Source organism: Hemitrygon akajei, unplaced genomic scaffold, assembly GCF_048418815.1.
Source record: "Hemitrygon akajei unplaced genomic scaffold, sHemAka1.3 Scf000101, whole genome shotgun sequence".
In the NCBI taxonomy this organism is placed as follows: Eukaryota; Metazoa; Chordata; class Chondrichthyes; order Myliobatiformes; family Dasyatidae; genus Hemitrygon; species Hemitrygon akajei.
In genome coordinates, this window is record NW_027331987.1 from 1,353,924 (window position 1) to 1,372,931 (window position 19,008).

Sequence of the window (19,008 nt, forward strand, 5' to 3'; positions counted from 1 at the left end):
TGAGTAATTTGGTGTGGGTCCAGGTGAGGTTGGTGTGATAGCTTTTATTCATCACCACAAACACACATTTTCTCAGTCATCCTCTCGGTACAAATTACATCAAGAGTTTATCATTGGAAGGATATTGGTAATAGTAGGCGATTAAATACTGACAGACGGACAGGCAGGCAATATAATGTTACGTACCCCGTAACTGGGTGTCTGACCAGCAGCGAAACAAGAATCCGTTGGAGTCTGGCGGTACCAAACTAAAGGTGTTTATTAATAAAAATAAGCAAAACCATATCAATAATGCAAATATACATATAAAACAAGTTAACAGTAATAAACCTAAAAGTGTAGAAATAATAATAATAAGCAATAATAAACAAGCACTATCGACGTCTAGGGGTAAATAAATTGTCATAGAATATAAAGTTCAGTTCAGTTCATGAGTGCTGATGTAGTTATGGTTCTTGAGTTGTTATCGTTGGAGAGAGAGAGAGAGAGAGAGAGAGAGAGAGAGAGAGAGAGAGAGAGAGAGAGAGAGAAAGAGAGCGAGAGAGAGAGAGCGAGATGTAACAGCTACTGCAACCAAACCTTCCTTTGCTTTCTTAATCCGTCGTATCGTTGTGGTCATTCAGTTATGACCCCTCTGGTCTTCTGCTAGACCGTTCGTCTGTGGTGGACTCGTCACTCTGGCACGAGTGGAAACGCACACAAGCCCCCACCGGCCCTGCGTTTACACAGATAGCCTTACTGACCGACCTCCTGGTTCTGTCTTCGAAGCCCCCACCTTTCTTGTGGGTTCCAACACTCAATCAGTGTCCACTGGCGTGTCTGGAGGGTGTCTCTCCAGACCTGTCTTTTATCCCTACTAACGGGGTCTCAGCTATCAATCAATCCTGAATGACTATGTCCATCAAATCAGGCCACTCCTTCAGTCCACTGAGGAATGTTCATGAGCAAACTATTGTCCTTGCAGCGAAACAGTAAATAATTCAAAAAAAGAATCACAACACAGTTAATCAGCAATTTCCCCCTCTCTCTTATGTGTCGCAGATGTTCTTGCCTGTTTTTCGTCTCTTTATCATGGTCAGCATAGCAACAGTAATAGTTCGTGTTTCTCGGGGGGGGGGGGGGGATGGTTAACTCTTTACCCCATTGTCCATCAGGTCTGTTCATCACTAATAACAGTAGGGAGACCGGTCATGTAGAGGTAGTTAGAATCCATTTATTGTGAAGTCATAGTTGGCACAGAAACTGTGGGTCGAAATGTCTATTCCTGTGATGTACGTTTCTCTGTTCCATGTAGACAAACAGAGGGAAGTGACGTTCCTTTTCTCAGAGCAAACGTTTATTGCAATGGTGATGAACATAGATATGTGTTTGATCCAGCGCAAAAATTTGGTATACCTCTGCTAACCTGAAGAAGGTTAATGATAAACAGGAATCCCACCCAGACGGAATATAAATTGCTCCTTCAACCTGAGTGTGTCTCATCGCCAGTGGAGGCCGTGGACTGACGTGGGAATAGGAAGTGGTATTGAAATGTGCGTTTTGATTTGATATGCAGCTTCTGCAGATTTTCTCGTGTTTAAGGTTGCATTCAGATGCGATAGGAATTGGTGTAGAATCAGAGTGGAACGGCCGTTTTAGTCTCAGTGCATCTGCTATACCAATCCCTCAACTGACGGACGAAATTCACACCGACACAAAGAAGAGGTGATAGTCTGGGTCTGATGATGTTTTAAACTAAGCTCTCTTTGCTGAATGAATGACACTCCCAATTTACATCCCGTAGTACCATCACATTATCCACTGTTTGCAGTTTCACAATTAATACACTAAATTGATCACAATCTGTCATTTTGGGGATTACACATGTCTGATGTAATTGGTTTGGAAATAAATTGAAAATCTTTGTTTCTAAATCTGTTGAAGCCTGTCCCTTGGGAGTCACTAAATGGTATTAAAACACAGGCATGTGCTGCTTTGACATTTCATTCCGAGAGCCTGCAGCACAGGGGACAGAGAAAATGTCTGCAATGTTGGATAGGTACGAGAGTGTGCAGAAAATATTGTACGTGTTCATTGCCGTCATTGGAGTTCCTGGTGAGTGAGCAGAGCAATTCATGTTTGCTATTTCTGTGTGTTAACCGCTGTGAACGTGTTTATGTTCAATTTACAATCTTCCAACTTGATAGATAGATAGATAGATAGATAGATAGATAGATAGATACTTTATTCATCCCCATGGGGAAATTCAACATTTTTTCCAATGTCCCATACACTTGTTGTAGCAAAAACTCATTACATACAATACTTAACTCAGTAATAATATGATATGCATCTAAATCACTAACTCAAAAAGCATTAATAATAGCTTTTAAAAAGTTCTTAAGTCCTGGCAGTTGAATTGTAAAGCCTAATGGCATTGGGGAGTATTGACCTCTTCATCCTGTCTGAGGAGCATTGCATCGACAGTAACCTGTCGCTGAAACTGCTTCTCTGTCTCTGGATGGTGCTATGTAGAGGATGTTCAGGGTTTTCCATAATTGACCGTAGCCTACTCAGCGCCCTTCGCTCAGCTACCGATGTTAAACTCTCCAGTACTTTGCCCACGACAGAGCCCGCCTTCCTTATCAGCTTATTAAGACGTGAGGCGTCCTTCTTCTTAATGCTTCCTCCCCAACACGCCACCACAAAGAAGAGGGCGCTCTCAACAACTGACCTATAGAACATCTTCAGCATCTCACTGCAGACATTGAATGACGCCAACCTTCTAAGGAAGTACAGTCGACTCTGTGCCTTCCTGCACAAGGCATCTGTGTTGGCAGTCCAGTCTAGCTTCTCGTCCAACTGTACTCCCAGATACTTGTAGGTCTTAACCTGCTCCACACATTCTCCATTAATGATCACTGGCTCCATATGAGGCCTAGATCTCCTAAAGTCCACCACCATCTCCTTGGTCTTGGTGACATTGAGACGCACGTAGTTTGAGTTGCACCATATCACAAAGTCCGGTATCAGTTTCCTATACTCCTCCTCCTGTCCATTCCTGACACACCCCACTATGATGATCATTATACAATTATCCGTCAGAGATATCGATCCTGTCAATTCGATTTGCTGATGTTGCATATTTAATGACAAACGGAACAAAACGTCTGTCTCTCCTCTGCCACGAGGGATCGACCCGATCTTCGTTGGTGTCTTTAATGACACCTCTCTGGATTCGGATCTTACTGCCTTTTGGTGAATACTTGGGTCTGAGCACCTGAACCCGTGTCCACGGATATGCTGAAGTGTTTTACCGAATTGCACTGTGCTGTAGAATAAATCGACTAACTGAGGCTCCCAGCTTCTGTTTTACTACGTAGACCCAGCTTCCCTCTGAGACCCGTGGTGAAATGGCACATCGCTTCGTCCTGAGGAAGGGTGTCACCCAGCAACTTTCAGTGAATGTCCAATACCATAAATGTTTCTTGAGCCGCCGGGTGCCTCCAGTGCTTTGTGTGCTTTGCTTCATTACAGACCCCGCCCCCCCCCCCCCACCGCGCCCCACCAGAGGCCGAGTTTCTCGTGGCATGCTCAGTCACAGCTAAATCAGAGAAACCGACACCATCACCGCAGATCGTTCATGCAGTTCATTCTCAGAACTGACGATTAGCAACACGTCCTCTTATTTGCACAGTGAAGAATGGAGGGCAGAGGCAGTGTGACCCGTGTCAAATGGCGTAATGATTCTAAGATGGCAGCGCGACGCAGCTTGCAGCGGCCACTCCGGAGCTGAATATCTGTTATTTGTGAAGAGGGGTGCCGTGCGCAATCATAGCCGATTGAAAACGGACGTGGGAACACGGAGGAACATCGGAAAATCTCCAGGAAGACCTTCTTCGTTGCTGCTGCTGCTGCTGTGAGGTCCGGGACTTTGCTGGGAAGAACAGACCCCCAGTCCTCGGGGTCGCGTTGCCGATGGCCGTTGGCGGGGGCGTCTTAATAGGCTCGGCAGAGGATGGTGCTCGGAGCTGTGCCGGAGGGGATGGTCGTCGGCTAGGAGGTCGACGTACTAGAATTCCGCCGCTATCACGTCGCTTTCAGTCTTTGCTGTGTCTGCGAGGCTGGGTTCGACGGAGCTTTCACTGTGTGCTGTGTCTGCGAGGCTGGGTTCGACGGAGCTTTCACTGTGTGCTGCGTCTGCGAGGGTGAGTCGGGCGGCGCGGTGGAATCCATTGCGGGGGTATTCCCTTCTGCCGTCGGCGAGATGGCGAGTCTGTCGGGACCCTGGGGGACTTGTGAAAACTGTGTGGTGATTTATTTTGAACTTACAGTTCTTTAACATTTTTGGACTACTTTTACTGTGCCCATTGTCTGTTTTTAAAAAAATCAATTATGCTATAGATTGCACTGTTATAAATATGTGGTTTTGTGCAGGTCTTGCAACTTTAGTTTTTGGTCTTGTTTTTGTCTGGTGGATTTGGAGCTCCTTTCCGGGAAACGCGCTAAGACGGGAGCGCGATATTAATACGCAGCAGCCTCTCCGGATTCTGGATTGGGGATTGCCAAACGTTATGTGGATTTTCTGTTGTAGTCTGCTTTGTCCTGTGTTTTTGTGATATCATTCTGGAGGAACGTTGTCTCATTTTTTAACTGCATTGCATTTGTGGTTTCTAAATGACGATAAACTGAATCTGAATCTGAATCTGAGATGTTAGCTTAGCAGCCGTTTACGCATTCTCACACTCTTGATATTTTAGCTGAAACCCGATCACGTGTTAATTCCAGGAGAATGTGTTCAGTAATGCCTCTCTTCCCTCCCCCCACCCTCTCTCTCTCTCTCCCTCTCTCCCTCTCCCTGTCTATCTATCTATCTATCTATCTCTCTTTATATATATAGTGAATCTAGTGACGATTGTGATCCTGTCTCGGGGAAAGTGCGGCCTCTCTACCTGCACCACTCGCTACCTGGTGGCCATGGCAGCGGCTGATCTGCTGACTATTGTCTTCGAGGTCATTTTGTTTCGAATGAAAAAATATTACCTTCTGTCGAGTTACATGAACATTACTCCGGTGTGCAGTGTTATCGAGGTACTGAGGTTCGTCGTCACATACTGGTCTGTCTGGTTCACCGTCGCTTTCACCTTTGATCGGTTTGTCGCCATTTGCTGCCAGAAACTTAAAACAAAATATTGCACCGGGAAAACTGCGGCTATGGTTCTAACAACAACCGGCATACTGTCCTGTTTTATGAACGTTCCCCGCTACTTCCTCTGGGAACCCAAAGTGATCATCGACAATATACCATGGTTCTGTCAACTCATGGATAATATTACCACTGACCCCGGGTGGGTAGGACAAGCTTGGCTGGATACTGTTTTAACTCCGTTCCTCCCTTTCGTTGGGATCCTGCTGTTCAACGCTCTGACAGTCAGGCACATTCTAGTGGCCAGTCAGGTCCGTAAGGGGCTGAAGGGTCAGAGCAAGGGGGAGAACCGCAGTGACCCGGAGATGGAGAGCAGGAGGAGGTCTGTGGTTTTACTTTTCACCCTATCCTGCAACTTCATCTTCCTGTGGATGACAAACGTTGTAAATTTCATATATTATCAAGTCAAAGGAAATGGTTTCAATTTCAATGATTCCGAATGGATATTTCACCGCTTCGGGGTTGTGCTGAGGAATTTCAGCTTATGCACGAACACATTTATTTACGCGGTGACTCAGTCAAAATTCAGGGAGCAGGTAATCAGCGCGGTGAAATACCCGATCACCGCGGTGTTTCAGTTCATTAATAAATACGCGCCCTGAGCGCAACCTTCATTCTATCCAGACCGGGCCCCAGATCTTCTCATTCACCCATCTAGTCTCCAAGTTATTATTCCCGGGAGGCTGTCCGATTGACTGGGACATTGGAAGCAACAGTGGTGTGGACCACGACATGATGGAGGAGATAGGAAAGTGCTTGCGAGCGAGTGACGGGAGAGATTGGCTGAGTGAGGTGCATGATTGAGGGGAGGGGAGGGGGAGATTTGGAGGACGCGAAAGATTGTGTGTGTGTGTGTGTGTGTGTGAGAGAGAGAGAGAGAGAGAGAGAGAGAGAGAGAGAGAGAGAGAGAGAGAGAGAGAGAGAGAGAGAGAGAGAGAGAGAGGAGAGAGAGAGAGAGAGAGAGAGAGGAGAGAGAGAGAGAGAGAGAGAGAGAAAGACTGATGAGAATGCAGAAAAGATTTACGAGAACGTTGCCAGGACAACCTGACCTGTGTCATCGAGAAGGATTGGACAGGCATCGAGCTTAGTAGAATGAGAGGAAAACAAGCCAAAACGACTAAAATCACCAGAGGGGTTGGATAGACAGCGTTCAAAATGCTGGAGGAACTCAGCAGTGCAGTCATCATCTGTGGAAAAAGTTAAAACGTAGACAATTCAGTCAACACATTTTCAGTCCCCAATCTCTAATCTGATATCCAACTCTCCACATCAGTCTCCCGAAATCATAATCTGACCTCCAACAACCCGCATCCGTCTCCGGAAATCATAACCTGAATGCCAGGTCCCTCAACCACATTCGACACCCCCAACGACACGCGGGTCTCTCGTCGTGACACCGACCCTCAATCCGCCCGTCTCCAGAGCCCAGAGATCCCAGGCTTCCGAATTCGAGCCGGACTCTTAGGTCGAGCCTTTGGAGTGCCGAACAACGGGCAGTTATGGAAGCCCAAGACTGGGCCCCATTCCTGCAAAGATCTGTAGTCGGCTTGTACCGCCAGGTAAGGGTTTTCAAAAGAACCCTGAAAGGGAAAAATAGAAATATTAAAGATGGAAGTAGAGCTGTTTCCGAAGACGTAAGCAAACGAGTCGCCGTCAGGCGCCATTAACCTTCCTAAGCTTCGTCTTCATTGACCTAATCCGGTCTCTAACTGATCCACATGCCTCCCATCAAACCCAAGCTGATCTCTAAGTGACCCACCTGCTTGTACCTGAACTCTAACTCACCCATATGCTTTCCAGTAAGCCCAAATGATCTCTAACTCACGACCATGCTTGTCCCGAAACATAAACTGCTGTAACTCACCAACATACCTGTCTCTAAACCCAAGCTAATTTCTTACACCCAGACCCCTGTCCCCAGGCCTAAATCTGGCCTCTCACAACATCGCATCATTGCCACTCAATCCTACGTTAAATTCCCATATCCTTGTAATTATATCTATTCTGATATCTAACACCCTACATCACAGCTGCTGAATCCTAATGTAATCTAATCTCTAACACCCCACATCTCTGTCCCTAAACCTCATCTGATCTCTAAAATCTCACATCACTCTCCCTAAACCCTAATGTAATATGATCTCAATCACCCCACATCTCTGCCCATAAACCTCATCTGATCTCTAAAATCTCACATCACTCTCCCTAAACCCTAATGTAATATGATCTCAATCACCCCATATCTCTGCCCATAAACCTCATCTGATCTCTAAAAACTCTCATCACTCTCCCTCAGCCCTAATGTAATCTGATCTCTAACACCCCACATCTCTGTCCCTAAACCTCATCTGATCTCTAGAAGCTCTCATCACTCTCCCTAAGCCCTAATGTAATCTGGTATCGAACAACCCACCTGTCTGTCCCTAAACCTAATCTGATGTCTAAAACCCCTCATCACTGTCCTTATACCCTAATGTAATCTGATATCTAACACCCCACATGTCTGACCCCAAAACTAATCTAATCTTATCACTGACACCCACTTCCCTGATCTTAAAACATAATTTGAACTTTGCCTCTCCAAATCCCTGTCCTTAAACCCTAACCCGCCATCTACGTCCCCGCATATCCCTGTCCCCAAACGTGAATGTGCCCCTTCACAACATTACATCCCTGCACCTTGCCCTCATATGTACGTTAATTTCCTTTTATCCCTTTACAAAAATTCTTACCCGAACACTAAACCCCCTCCTCATCGTCCCTTAAGGTTAGACTGACTTTCCGCACCCCACTTTCCTGTCCCAAAACGCTAACCAGACTTCTAAACCACCACAGCCGGGTCACTAATCGCTAATATCTGCCTCTACACATCCCTGAACCGAAGCCATAATCTCACCCCTAAATCTCCACATCACTGTCCTCATACACCCCACATCACTAAACCGAAACTCTCATATAATCTGACGTCTAATACCCAACATACGTGAACCTAAACCCTGCCCTGACCTACATCCCACCACAACCATGTTCCAAAACACTAGTATGACCTCTGACGTCCCACATATTGACTCTAAATATAACCTGAACTCGGAATCTCCACATCCTTATCCGTAAATCCTAATCGGAGCAAATACTAATGCATCGGCCAGACAGAAATGGCAGGGCTGCGAGATACTGAATACTGAATCTCGAGTGAAGAACCAGTGAGTTAACTCCATGTTGCAAGGGGGCGACGGAGGAGAACCCACGTGCGGGATACTGGCACGTCGACTCATTTGGGGAAGCTGGCGAAAACCTGAACGGAGAATAGGAAACCGGAGGAATCTTCACAACGAGACGGGATTTACAGGGACTATGTAGAAACTAGAGCGGAACTTAGAACTAACGGTTCTAATCGGAACAGGGTACGAGGTATCACACGAGAATGGACCAACAAACTGGCAACCTGTGATAATGTCGTCCTCGTACTTATATCCAAGTCTCTGATGAAAGCCAGGTGTACGATTATTGGGTAAACTAGCAGTAAATGACTGAAATTGGGGCAAAATCAGGGAGAAAGAAGTGTTAAAGGGGAACGGCCAACTGGAACCATGACAAATAGTTGCTATATTCTATGCCCCTTCTTTTGTTTTGCCTCATCCTCCCTTTAAAATACTTCTTCTTCGAGATGTATCTATCCTGCGCCTTCTGAATTTCCTGCAGAGGGCGTAGCATTGACGCAGAGGTACAGCGGTACGTAAAGGTGTTGAGACGGGTAAATAGAATGAAGGCATCCAGTGGGATACCTGTCGTTATTAGGAAAGTACTGAACAGAACTCTTGGAAGGACTTCTTAAAACATTAATTGTTTGAAAAGCTTGAGTAGTGTATCCTTCTGGTGTCACACGACAGAAGATATTTAATTGCTCTGGAGATTTACCAGAATGTGTGGTATGGACTGAGGTACAAGGAGAGACCGCATTGGTGGGAGCAATGTTCTCCTGGAGCATCCAATGTTGAGCGGTGATCTTAAAGAAGATAAAGAATATGAGGTTCATCTGTAGTGTAAATGGAGACCGCCTTTTCAAGCACGAGGGGGCGGTTGTAAAACTCAAGGGCATAGATTTTGCGTAAGAGGAGAAAGACTAAAAGGGGACATTTTATCCACAGACAATGATGGGGATGTTGGAGGAGCGACTATAGAAAGTGGTAGGGTTGGGTTAAGCTAGAGGGTTTAAAGGATATTTTTACAGGCTAATGGATAGTACCTGCTCAGAGGGTTATGGTTCAAATTCAGGCAAATGGGGCAAATTCAAGTGGGCAGGGGCCATTTGGAAGGAACCACACCTTATGTTCATTGGTACCCTGTGATTCCAGACAGAGGTCTGAATAACAAGGAGTGTTTTAAGAAGAAGAGTGTGAGGTTTCGAGGGGATCTGAGGAATAATTGCCTCTGAAGGTTACCATCTGGAACATAATGCCTGAGGGGATGGTAATTAAAGAGGTATTTAAAGATGGTATTTAAAGACCATCTCTATGAGCATTTGAATCACCAAGGCAACAGACCAAACGCTGAATTGGAGAAGGCGATTGATGAGCCGAAATCCCTAGTTCACTACTGAATATACTTCTAGCTCTGCTGTAGGAATCAGGGACACAACACTGGTCTGTCTGAGTGGTGCGAAGTGGTTTAATGTGCTGGATCTGAGGAGTGGATGTTGCCAGATCCCGATGAGTGAGGCCGACAAAGAGAAGACGGCAATTATCTGTCCTAAGTCCTTCTGCACCCCTAATGTTTGAACCTTGTTCCATTTAGATAATAGTCCGCATTATTGTTCCTTTTACCAAAATGCATTATCATACATTTTCCAGCACTGTATTCCACCGGCCACAATTTTTGCCTATTGTTCCAACGTCTCCAAGTCCTGCTGCAAACACACTGTTTCCTCAGCGCTACCGACCCCTTCAACAATCTTCACATCATCCGCAAGCTTTGCAACAAACCTTTCAATTCGATTATCTAAAATATTGATAAACAATGTAAAAATGCTGTCCCAATACCACCAGTCCCTGAGGAATACCACCAGTCACTGGCAACCTCTTACCTGTCAGCCAATCCGCTATCCATGTCAGTATCTTTCCTGTAACGCTATAGGATTTTATCTTTGTGAGCAGCCTAATGTGTGGCACCTTATCAAACGCCTTCTGAAAAGCCAAGTGTAACACTTACCCAACAGGCTGGTATATGTCTAGGGGAAAACGAGATCCAGCCACACCCCAACCCCGCCTCCCGTACACGCAGGTGCTGTGAGAATCGAGTTTATGCCTCGCGCCCCCGCCGGCAGTATCAAACTCACAACAAATACCGGTATGAAATACACTTTAAAGAGTATACTAAAATTAAAAGAGTATTAGGCAATACAATATTTATATATATACAAGAAAAAAAAACAAAAGGCGTCAACTTATCAAAGTTCAGTCAGTTTAGTGCACATCGGTGGAGCTCATCCAGCGAACGATTCGACTCCTCGGTGGTCGTCCTCCCGAAACTCCCACTTCGGACTCCCCGGTGGTCTCCCGAGCGCACGTCCTCCTTCCTCGGAGTCTCCCTCCGGACTCTCCAAGCCCGCGCAACCCCTCCCCCAAGTTCCCAGCCTCACAAAACACAATAACATTCCCCATTGATTAACAAATGAATACAATTACCATATCAGCCATTCAAAAGCGAAACAACGGCAAGAGAAACTTTTAACAGACAAAGAAGCATTCCTACTCGTAACAAACCAAAGAAGCCCTTTTTAGTAACATACCCAGGACATTGTACATTCTCTCCCCACCAGCAAATGTCATGCCCTCATGGCATTACTAGAGTTCCCCAAAGCTTCTTGCAACACCCAAAACCCAACCCAGGTGCAGAAAGCAGTGGCATAACTACCCAGAGCAGTAGAAATCACATTCGGTTCTCCGGGTACCACATATGTCAACCGCTCTGGGGGGCGCCTAATCCTCTGAGATCTCCATACCCCTTCTGCCCCCCTGGGCTCCCTCTCCACCTGCGAACGCACTGTCTCGGACACCCCAGGTCTTCCTGACAGACCCTCACCCACTTCCTCACGGGGGTCCTCCCTCACCTGAGATCTCTCCGGCTCACGCTCAGGCTCCACCCTCTCTCCCACCACTGTTGGCTGCCTCTCCATCTGGCCCTCAAGACCTTCCCTCCTCTCACCCAATTCAGTATGGGAAGGGCCAGGAGCCTCCTCTCCGGGTACTGGAGCACCAGCGAATGGGAACAGGGGCCACTCATCTGAGTCGTCCTCTTCCGAATCAGTAGCCATTTCCGGGCGAGGTACCCGTCCCCGCTCTTCAGCAGTGGTCTCTTCCCTTTCTCTGTGCCCTCGCAGAGTCCTTGTACTGGGCGTAACCTCTCACTCTGGCTCCATATCCACCTGCACTGCTTGACCCAGGGGCAGCAGATGATTCCGATGGAGTACCTTGATATCCCTTTACCATCCTCAGGTTTCACCCGGTAAACTGGCAGGTTCGGCATCTGGCTCTCTATTACATAGGGGCTGGCCGCCCATCGGTCTGCCAACTTGTGCTTACCAGGGAGTCCCAAATTCCGTAAAAGGACACGGTCGCCCGGCAATAATTGAACAAACTTCACCTTTCGATCATACCGCATCTTATTCCTCTGATTCTGTTTGGTAGCCGCCGCCTCGGGCAACTCGTACGCCCGCTGTAACTCCCTCTTCATGTCGGACACATACTTTAGATGGGACTTCCTGGGTAATTCACCCACTTCACCCCCAAAACACAAGTCAATGGGCAACCTCGCTTCCCGCCCGAACATCAGATAATAGGGCAAATATCCTGTAGCATCATTGCGAGTACAATTGTAACAGTGAACCAATTGTCCAATATGACGACTCCACCTGCTTTTCTGCCCAATCTCCAGCGTCCCGAGCATATCCAACAGGGTCCGGTTGAACCTCTCTGGCTGCGGATCTCCCTGTGGGTGATACGGGGTAGTCCTGGATTTCTCAACCCCAAGCATAGTCAGTAATTCATGGATAAGGCGGCTGTCAAAGTCCCGCCCCTGATCGATATGGATTCGCCTGGGAAGGCCGTAATGAACAAAATACTTCTGCCATAACACCTTTGCCACTGTCGTCGCCTTCTGATCCTTAGTGGGAAATGCCTGAGCATAGCGAGTGTAATGATCGGTGATGACTAAGACATTCGCGGTGTTGCTGGTGTCAGGCTCAATCAACAGGAAATCCATACACACCAGGTCCAGAGGTCCCGCACTCTGCAAGTGCGACAGTGGAGCCGCCAACGCGGGGCAGGGTCTTCCTCCGGATGAAACGACTGCAGCCCCTACAGTATTCTTCGACTTCCCCCCTCATCCGGGGCCAGTAGAACCGGTCTTTGAGTAATCCATAGGTTTTTTCCACCCCCAAGTGTCCAGAATCATCATGTAGGGCCTGGAGTACCGCCTGCCGATACTCCTCCGGCAGGACCAGTTGCCAACAGTGGGGTTGGTCCGGAGGCGCCGTTACCCGGTACAAGATTTTGTTCTTTAACTTCAACCGAGACCACTCCTTCAACAACAGGGGCACGAATGGGTGTTTCTCCTTCTCAGCCAACGCCCCATTCCCCCTCTCGACCACTCTCCACACTGTGCCAATGCCCGGGTCATTTTGCTGAGCAGCTGCCACTTCCCCCGGACTCAGTTCCGGCAACTGTTTAGTCCGTAGTGCGGTCAGGTCACAGTAAGCTAGGGGTATGGCGTCGTCAAAACCCCCCAAATGGTCCACGGCTCGTTCCAGCCTCCCTCTTCCCTCGGCCTTCACGGTGATAGCAAACTGGCACATCGCCTTCACTCCAGGGGCAGGGACACTCTCCGACTCCTCATCCCTCTCCTGTTCCCCCGGCTCCCGACGAGACAAAGCATCCGCATCGACATTCTTGCTTCCGGGCCGGTACCTCAGGCTGAAATCATATACCGACAAGGCCGCCAGCCAACGATGTCCTGTGGCATCCAGCTTTGCCGAAGTCAAAATATAAGTGAGCGGATTGTTATCCGTTCGCACCTCAAACTTGGCTCCGTACAGGTAATCGCCCAACTTGTCCACCACCGCCCACTTCAGCGCCAGGAACTCCAATTTGTGAGTGGGATAGTTTCTCTCCGATGGCGACAAGCTTCGGCTGACAAAGGCTACCGGCCTCAATGCTTTGCCATGCTCCTGGTACAGAACAGCCCCGAGACTCTCTCGACTGGCATCCGTGTGCAGCACATATGGCTTCTGGGGATCGGCAAAAGCCAACACCGGGGCCTGGGTCAGTGCCCTTTTCAAAGATCGGAACGCCTCTTCACATTGATCATCCCATCTCGAGCCAAAAGGTTCCGCCGGGTTCCAGTATCCTCCAACGTCCTGCCTCTGGTCCCCCGTCCTTTTCTTTCCCATCGGGGGATAGCCACACAACAGCTGAGTCAACGGGTGACACACTTTGGCGTATCCTTTCACAAATCGCCGGTAATACCCACAGAACCCCAAAAATGAGCGCAGAGCGCCCACTTTCTGGGGTCTCGGCCAGGTGGTCACGGTCTCTATCTTGGTTGGATCAGTAGCCACTCCCTCTCGCGAAATGATATGACCAACGTAGCTAACCGACGACTTGCAGAACTGGCATTTGTCCAGGGAAAGCTTCAACCCTTCTTCATTAAGCCGGCCCAACACCTTCAACAGCCTCTCCTCATGTTCCTCCAAAGTCGATCCAAACACTATCAAATCGTCCAGGTACACTAGCACCTCTAACAGATTCATATCCCCCACAGTTCTCTCCATGAGCCTCTGGAAGGTGGCTGGGGCTCCTGATATGCCTTGGGGCATTCGTTCGAACTGAAAGAACCCCAGTGGGCAGATAAAAGCGGTCTTCTCTTTATCGCCCGCATTCATCGGGATCTGGTAATACCCACTTCTTAAATCCAGCACACTGAACCAAATCGCACCGCTCAGGCAGGTCAACGCATCCTCGACTCTTGGGACAGTGTATTGATCAGGGACAGTTCGCCGATTCAACGTCCTGTAGTCAACACACATGCGCACTCGCCCATTCTTCTTCCCTGCCACCACTATTGGGGACGCATAAGGACTTCGGGACTCAGCTATGATTCCGGCCTCCTTCAACTTGCACAAGTGCTGCCGCACGTCCTCAACATCTGCCGGAGCCAGCCGCCGGGATCTCTCTCGGAACGGGGTGTCCTCCGTCACCCGGATGGTGTGGCGAGTGCTTTTGGAGCAGCCAACATCAAACTCGCCCAGAGAAAAAAACAGCTTCCATCTTCAGCATCTTCTCCACTAGCCTATGTTTCCACTCCGGCGACCCAGGGGAATCCCCGAAGTTAAAGACTTCAGCGGTCAGCTCCCTTTGATGCTCCGATCCCTCCCCGTTAGGGGTCCTCACCGGTGCGCTAGACATTACCGTCACCGGGAACAGATGTGCCAGCGGGATTCCCCTCTTAAAGGTGATTTCTCTTGCCGTGGTGTTCCTGACACTTATAGCTATACGCCTCGCATGTACCACCCCTGGTCTCTGCACTTCGGGCCTCACCAGCGCCCCCGCCGGAAATCGTGTCTCCCCTTCAAGATCGTCCGGGGCGTCTACAAACAGGGCTTCGCCCGTCGGCACTCCTGGGAATCTGGGGGTCCCTATCACTAGTGCTACCTCCCCGGGTCGGATCACCTTGGGCCTCGCCTGCGTACACCACACCGTCCCTCGTTTACACTCCGGGTCCAGTCCTAGGGAGGCAACCCCTTCTTCGAACACTGCTCGAAACACTGGATGCACCGGGAGGGTCTCCAGAAAGTCTTCCCCCCCTTTCTCCTTACAAGCTCCCAGGAGCCGTCGCACCACAGGGGAGTGAGTCCCCACCAGGAGGGCAGCACCACCGGTTTCCCCCGGGTCAGGACACACCAACACCAACGTCTCAATAGCTTCCGACACTCCCACATCGCCCTCCGAGAACTCCAATCTCACCGATAGGTACCCATCGTACGGGTAGTCACCCTCGCTCACACCCCAAATCTGTAGGGCGTCAAATGGGGTTACGGGCAAATGCTTTAGATATTGGTTGTAGAAAGACCGGTACAATAAGGTCACCTGCGATCCCGTATCCAGAACGGCTTTTGCGTCAACTCCCTCTATCCGTAGACCCACACTGGCACGGGGTCATACCAGCCCATCTGGAATAGAGGCGTGGGCACCCGGTGGTCCCCTGGCTGATCTCTGGGAACGTGTTCCTCCAGAGGCTCCAGTCCGTTCCCTCACTGAGCCTCTCCCAAGTTTCCCGACACCTCCCCCTTCTTAGTCGCAGGGGGCTTGTCCTCCACGGAACTCCTTGTCTCTCACAATCCCACCTAAAGTGTCCCTCCTCTCCACAGCTATAGCACACCCTCGGCCGCCCACAGTTTCGCCTGAAATGCCCCTCTTTCCCACAGTTAAAGCACATGCTGCCTGCCGCCCCTCCTCTCCCAGGACGACTCCCGCTCCCAACCCACTGCACTGGTCGCCCCTGAGAGTGGGTTCCTCCCGTGTCGCTCCCCTCCAGAGGGGGTTCTCTACCCCCCGGTGGGTTGTCATTCCTCCACCCAGCCACCACTTCCTGTATCGCTGAGGATCGCTCCCGTAGGCCCGCGCCCCATTTTCGCCCCAACGCTCTCTCTTCCTCCCGCACCTCTCTAATCAGTGGCCCGTACGATGGAGGAGGGCCTTTCCTATAAGCCTGCCGGATAGTCCACGCCACCTTGTCATCCTCCAGAGAGCCACTGAATATCTGACTCATCCTCACGCTAGCCACATCCCCGAGAGCATCCCCGCCATCCTAAATATGTACTCGGAGAGCTTTTCCCCTCTCCATTGTTCCAGGCGTTGGAACTCTGCTAAAAGCAGCCAGGGTTCCCCTGACAACCCAGACGCTCCCTCCAAAACTTCTATACATTCCTCCACTGAGGCCCCAGACTTTTCAGCTTTCAACTCCCGGACTGTTTTGGCTGCTAAACCCCTCAAACTTCCCACCAATCGCTGCCGCTTCTCCTCCTCCGAGCCTGGCCACTCCTCTAACATCAAGGACGTATGCTCGATCCAGGTCTCATAGTCCACCTCCCCGTCCGGAGTAGGCTTGGCTCCGGAGAACACCCCCAGCTTCAACCGTGGCCTCTCGGCCACTCCCGCCATGGAGTTAAGTGCGGCTGCCAGCTCCGAGGCTTCCCCCCTACGTGGGGGGCGGGGCCTAGTCACGACTCCCTCCTCGCTCCTCCCTTTGCTAGTGCCTGCCACCTCTCTGGGGTTTTCCTCTAGCTCTAGCTCCTCCTCCGATGTCTCCTCAGCCTCATCCTTGGAGAAGGGGTGGAGCCCCCACAGCCCCTCCTCCCCCGGTACACTGACCGTCGCCGGCAGTTCCAACGTCCTGACGTCAGCACTCGTACGAACCAACACCCAGCTAGACTCCACCTCTTTACCAAACCGTCTAGCTACCAATTCTACCTGCCCAAAACCTTTTACCAAACTTAACCCCCGCACTAACACGTCTCCCGAAACTCGAAAATCCACTCCGCTCACTACACAGGCATACTGCACCGGTTCATCTTCCAACTCGGACCAGTTAACAATCTTATCTCTGTCCATCTCCGCTCTGCTGCCTGCGCGATTCCACAGCCCCCTGACAATCCAATCCGGGGCGAGCACCCCACAAATGTAACACTTACCCAAAAGGCTGGTATATGTCTAGGGGAAAAGGAGATCCAGCAACTCACCAACCCACCTCCCGTACACGGAGGCGCTGTGATAATCGCGTTTATGCCTCGCGCCCGCCAACAGTATCAAACCCACAACAAATACCGTTATGAAATACACTTTAAAGAGTTTACTAAAATTAAAAGAGTATTAGACAATACAATATATATATATATATATATATATAAGAAAAAACAAAAGGCGCCAACTTATCAAAGTTCAGTCAGTTAGTGCACTCGTTGGAGCTCAACCAGCGACCCATTCGACCCCTCGTCGCTTGCCTCCGACTTCCACGTCTTCCACCTCGGACTCCCCGGTAGTCTTCCGAGCGCACGTCCACCTTCCTCGGCGTCTCCCTCCCGACTCCCTTCACCCCCAAGCCCGCGCAACCCCTCCCCCAAGTTCCCAGCCTCACAAAACACAATAACATTCCCCATTGATTAACAAATAAATACAATTACCATATCAGCCATTCTAAAGCGAAACAACGGCGAGAGAAACATTTAACAGACAAAGAAACATTCCTACTCGTAACAAAGCAAAGAAGCCCTTTTTAGTAACATACACAGGACATTGTATATATTGATTTAGAAAACTTTCCTGAAAACATTTGACAAACTCCAAGCCATCTAGCCCTTTTACCGTTTGGGAGTCCCAGTCAATATGAGGAAAGTTAAAATCCCCTACTATTACAACTTCCTGTTTCTTACATCAGTCGACTATCTTTATATAGATTTGCTCCTCCAATTCTCTCTGACTATTGTGCGGTCTATAATACACCCCTATTAGTGTCGTCACACCTTTCCCGTTCCTCAGCTCCACTCATATGGCCACTGTAGACAAGCCCTCCGGTCTGTCCTGTCTATGCACAGCTGTGATATTTTCCCTGACTAGTAATGCCACTCCACCCCGTTTCATCCCTCCCCCTCTATCACGTCTGAAACAACGAATATTTCTATCATGTCTAAACCTTAGGTGGGAGGTTATCTTTTTGTATTAATGTATTAAAAATAAATTATAAATTCTACCAACGGAACCTCTTACTAAAAGATTCATATTCAAAATAGTATCCAACAAATCAGATTCTTGCATTGTTACGTATTCAGGCAACAAACCCCCCAAAAGTAAACAAACACTAAAGTAACCGGAAATGAGCTGCTGTGCAGCAGCTTAACAGTTCTTAAAGCGATGTTGCAAAAACAGTTCTTTAAAATGGTATTGCCAAAAGTTTAAAATGCTCACTGTCCATTTAAAAGGAGAGACTTTTTAAGGCGATTTAAATTCTCTTCCCCGTCGTTTTTCTTCAGTTTCCAAAGTCGAACTCTTCCCACGAAGAATTTTATGAAACAAAACGGCTTAAAGGCACTGACCTTTCCTTTATCACACTGTCCTCAATCTTCTGCTATCCCGCAGAGATTAACACGAGAACAGTCAACGAATTCCTTTCGAATAAGGATCAAATAAGGTCGAACCCGTTTCATCGTCGAAATTTGATTCTCCTCGATCTTTAACTCCCGAACTCCAATCTTCACTCTCCACTGATTCTTAACCAACAGTATTGTAAAGAAACTGCTGGTAATGACCTTTTAAACTTTAGGCATTAGATAAAACTTCATCTTTCAACTAAACTGCGTTATCACATTAAATCACGCAGTGGCATGAAGTAAACATGGCAAATCCAGCCACGAACTGCCCCTCCTCACAGGGTGGGGTCTTCCTTTTATAACCTGTAAAAAAAACCTGTCACATGATCTCTACTGGCGGGAAAATGACAAGGGTACCACTGTCACGTGTCACGGGTACGTAACAGCATATATGGAAACTTAGATAATTATTTTTGTAAAAATTGTCTGACCTGAAGATATTGCAGTAAGTGTGTATGAGAGAGAGAATATTTGCTAATTAACTCTTCAAAAGTCTTCAATCGACCATCACAAAATAAATGAAAATAAAAATAAATAAATGCAAAAATACTGATCCCCTTAATCACTAAAAAGTATACAACATTGGGAGAAAGACCTAAATATGACCTTTGTTAATGAAGATGGT

General features: G+C 48.5%; 1 protein-coding gene across 1 annotated transcript in view; it reads left to right on the plus strand.

Annotated features, from left to right (window-relative positions):
* Positions 1 to 19,008, plus strand: part of LOC140723130 (uncharacterized) — a 1,246,679-nt gene that overhangs the window by 164,192 nt on the left and 1,063,479 nt on the right. The window lies entirely within an intron of this gene.